Source organism: Terrapene carolina, unplaced genomic scaffold (genome assembly GCF_002925995.2).
Source record: "Terrapene carolina triunguis isolate 2854851 unplaced genomic scaffold, T_m_triunguis-2.0 Scaffold189, whole genome shotgun sequence".
NCBI lineage: Eukaryota > Metazoa > Chordata > Testudines > Emydidae > Terrapene > Terrapene triunguis.
The window spans coordinates 4,086,282-4,090,903 of NW_020664540.1; positions in this window are offsets into that span (position 1 = coordinate 4,086,282).

The window sequence follows — 4,622 nt, forward strand, 5'->3', positions numbered from 1 at the left end:
AATAATGAGGGGTTGGAGCAGGGGGAACTGGAGCCAGGGTCTCCTTCTCCCTGGTAGGTGGTCCTCACCGGGCTGCAGAGCCATTCCCAGTCTCTCTCCCTCACCCCCAGCCTTAGAATAGTCATTGGGCAGAGAGAAAGAGGGTGTCCCACATCAGAATATCCTGTTGTTCTGGTAGAGAGGGGGGAACTGACCTGAAGTCTCCCACTCCGAGCTCGATGCTCTAACCTCTGGGCTAAATGCTATAAGGTGGGCTCCTCTTTTGGAGGTTGGGCTGTGAGCACGCCTACCAACTCGGGCAGCTGAATGCCTGTCTTCCCTCAGTTTGTGGATTGCTCTGGGGCTTAGGCAGGAGATAGACACCTGGATGCTTTGAGGGAGACAGCAGGGGGGTTGCTCAGAGACAGAAACAGAGGTGCTCAGGGAAGTTTTACTCTGAAAAGCTTAGGCGCTGTATGAATTTAGGCAACTATCGGGCTCAGTGGGAGCCAAAACTGGGACTTAGGTGCCTAAATACCTTTGTGGATCCCACCCTTAGGCCCCAATGCTGCAAACGCTTATGCTAGTGACTAACTATGGCCCTCAGCAGTCCCCTTTAGTTCAATGGGATGACTCGTGCCTTAAGTGTTTGCAGGATTGGGGCCTCTTGCTAGATGTAAAATAGACTGGGATATAATGTAAATGTTGGCACACAACACTGCCGGAATAGTCTGCAGGGCTGGAGATAATACTTAGTATGAAAGGAGGACCTGATTCTCCTCACTGCCACTGCTGTAAATCAGGAGCCAGCAATGTGGTTACGCCAGTGTAAAACCGGAGTAAGTGAAAGGAGAACAAACCAGGCCCATAAGCTGTAGAAAAATTTATAATTGAAATACAACTACCAAGAAGCTGCATTAACCATTCAAAGGGCAGAGGTCAGGCTTTCAAAAGTGGCTAGTGATTTGGGGGTGAGAGGCAAATTGAGACCCCTTTAAAGGTCTCTGGTTTGCAGAGGGCAGGTGCTCAGCATCTTTTGAACATCAGGCCGCTCTAAGGCATCTCAGGTACGACACCTCAAAAAACAAAGCCCTCCCTACAATTCTGTTTGAAAAAGATGTTGATAGGAATACTACCCCCATGAAAAAATGGGAGGGGGGTGTGGACAAAGAAATTGATCTAGATGAGTGGGTCTCTCTATGGGAAAGGGGATATACATCGTCAAAAGTAAAGAAAACTTTTATAAATTACTGTCTCGATGGCATTTGACTCCAGTTAAGAGCCATCGGGTTTTTGCTACTAGGGAGGCACTTTGTTGATGGGATTGTGGGGAACATACTGGCATATGTGGTGGTTGTGTTGCAGGAATTAGACAATCTGGGGAGGAAATTATTAAAGAGATTAATTTTATAACAAAATGCTGCTTCCCAGAGATTCCCTGACCTGCTTACTTAATGCTCCAGTGAGTAAAGGGTCTACATTTTAAACAGAACAAATTAACTTCTTTTATTGTTAACAGCAAAGCTTTGTAGTGCTTAGCACTTGAAAAATGTGACTTCTCCTGTAGAATTGTGGTATAGCAAAATATGGACTGTCCTTGTAATGGAAAAGCTTTACATCAAGTATGGACACAAGAGAAGTGCCCAAAAGAGGTAATTTGGTCACCCTTTTTACAGTACTTGGAGGAGGAGAACACCCCAGCCAGCAAGCCAGAATCTTTAGCCAGGTTCTTTGAGTATTAACCTGATACTAAATGAGGTAGTAAGTAAGGTATGATTATGTTTTATTGTAACCTTGCCTTAATAAAAAGTTTTAAAAAATCAACTGACTTGTAATTTTGGGGGAGGCCTTATGAAAACCTTGGTGTAGGGCTCAACTGTGCACGCCCTGCTGGAAGACAATGAATGTTTTGGATATATGAGGAATGCCGGATCAGGCCTTTTATGTCATCTTCTAAATGCCCATAGATTCTTTCTCCTGCCTCTGACAGGAAGTCTGGGAATACTGGCCTGAGGTGACATGGGAGAGCTCCGGGCACACACTAATCAAGACTGTATGCAGCAGCCACCGCCGATAGCAGGACTCTGAAGACGTGGTCCTCCTGCAATTAAGAAATCCTTGTTTTCTGAGAGACAGGTGACTATCCCCATAGAACTGTGCCCACTGGGTAGCAGAATGCAGCTGTGTGCAGTGGGTTAAAATTCATTTCAGACTCCATGACCTCTTGGGAGCCTTCACTAATGCATCTGAAAGTAAGTTATTCAAAAGTGAATGAAAGAACCTGGGGGATTGGTGAATGGCTAATATTTATATAGTGCCTTTCATCCAAAGGTCCCAGAGTGCTCAGCAAATTTACAAACTGTATGTGTACACAGAGCTCACTCCAGCCCGCATGTTATGAGGTAGACTGTGGCAGATTTTAAACAGTGCACAGTAACATTTTCTATCTAGTTTATCTATAAAAGGTATTTGCCTGATGGTCGAAGCCTGGGTTGCTGTGGCCTGAGCACTGTTGCAGAGAACAATTTCCTTGAAGGGGGGACTCTGAGGTAGCTATACTGAAATCCATTATGGCTTTATACATTGTGTTCAGGACGTCAGCTGTACCAGTGTAAATAGAGCAGTCTTAGGGCAGTCTAGCTTAAATGTGGCTGCCAGCAATAACCCTGAGGAGCTGTTCTGGTAGCCAAAAATAGCAAGACTGCAGCAGTGCCAGAGCTTTTAAACCATTCAAAAATCTGCTAGAATTATTCTCCAGGGTCCGTATTTACTAACTTTTTGCTCGCACTACCTCATTGGAGCAGCACAAAGGGGCTGTAGCAGAATGTATAGCTAGGCCCTGCATGTCTGTCTGAACTGTATTAAGTTAGAAGGAAGGGTCCCAGGAGCAGGGACTGAGGTGTCTTCTATATTTTGTACAGTACTGACCACACTGACAGTACTCATTGGTGGGTGTGTGCACCCACACACAAAAGAATATCAATCTCAAAGGTACTAACCCTATAGAGAAAGTGACTAAAACCCTTTTATAGGTACCTACGAACAAAGATTTGCCTAGAAGATGGTTGGTTCATGTAGAGAAATAAATCGTACCACTATGGTCCTATTGGGTGATTAGGCTAATAGAGAGACTTCTCAAGTGTAGTTCAACAGGAAGTGATAATACTTATGAGATAAACTATACAATAGTGAAATCAATCATAACTGCACAACACAACTAAAGAATAAACCAAATAATGCAGTAAAGTTCACATTTATTTATAAAGGCCCTATAATAAATTATACCAATATTCCAAAAAATGCACAAGCAGATCTAAAGGGCCAATGAAAATGGCCCCAGAAAGGAGACAGTTCTCCACCTTGTCCAGCTACAGCAAATCTATGGCTGGGTAAAGTGCTAGACTAAATAGATGTGCCTTGCACAAGATCTGAAAGGACACCAAAGGCAAGGGCTTGCCACTGAGAAAGTCCTACTGTCAGTCCCATGGAGCTCAACGCTGGAGCAGACAAGAAGAAGAGAATCCTAGCCAAGCATCACTCCTGCAGGAGAGGCAGTCTCAGGCACAGCTGGATTTTAGGTCACTTAGGTCTCGGAAGAGAATCAATACATTGAATTACATTTGGATACAAGGTGTTTCCCAGAGAAGAACTCAAACATTGATTAAAGTGGGTAATCATAATGCAAATTATTAATAACTACTACTTTTAGAGTGGGGGAGGAAGAGAAAAAACACAGTCTCCTCTCCCAATTGTGCTGTAGCTTATTTCTCCCTCCTAACTCTGGGACTTACAATTAATGGCCTTTCCTCCTGGTAAGCATGATACCTACTAGTATTCACAGAGTGCTAATCACTGTATTATCTAGACATAAAGACATGAGAATGGATTCCGAATTCAGTTGTGACCAGTATAAAGCGGGGTAGCGCCACTGTAGTCAATGAAGTTATATTGACATAACAGCGGTAGAAGTGAGTGTCCTCTGTAGCCTGTGCCACCATCTGCTACTGTAAATAGTTGGTTATGTCCCTAATTAAAATTCTTAAACATAACAAAGATGCCCAGGTAGGTTCCTGGAGACCACGTTGGTCCTGGTTTTCTGAGCTAGGTACTCAGTAGCCACAGCTCTCATTGACTTCATCTGGAGTTGTGGGCATTCAGCACTTCTAAAAATCAGATCCTTCTCTCTACCAGCCTCAGCACACAGCTGGATACACTCAGTACTTAATTTGTGCCAGGGCTGAGCCCCGGCACCTCTGGGCTCGGCAGTTCATAGCCCCGGCACCTCTGGGCTTGCCGTGTCAGTTATGAAAGTAAAAAAAAATTGCTTGAGCCCCGGCACCTATTTCATTACAAATTAAGCACTGGATGTATTATAATAATACTCAGTGGCTCCAGTTTTCCTTCAACAGAAAAAAGCTGTCTGACTGCTATCCATACTAGTGAGCATCAGTGATTTTCTAGTATCAGAGGGGTAGCCGTGTTAGTCTGAATCTGTAAAAAGCAACAGAGGGTCCTGTGGCACCTTTAAGACTAAGAGAAGTATTGGGAGCATAAGCTTTCGTGGGTAAGAACCTCACTTCTTCAGATGCAAGTAATGGAAATTTCCAGAGGCAGGTATAAATCAGTATGGAGATAACGAGGTT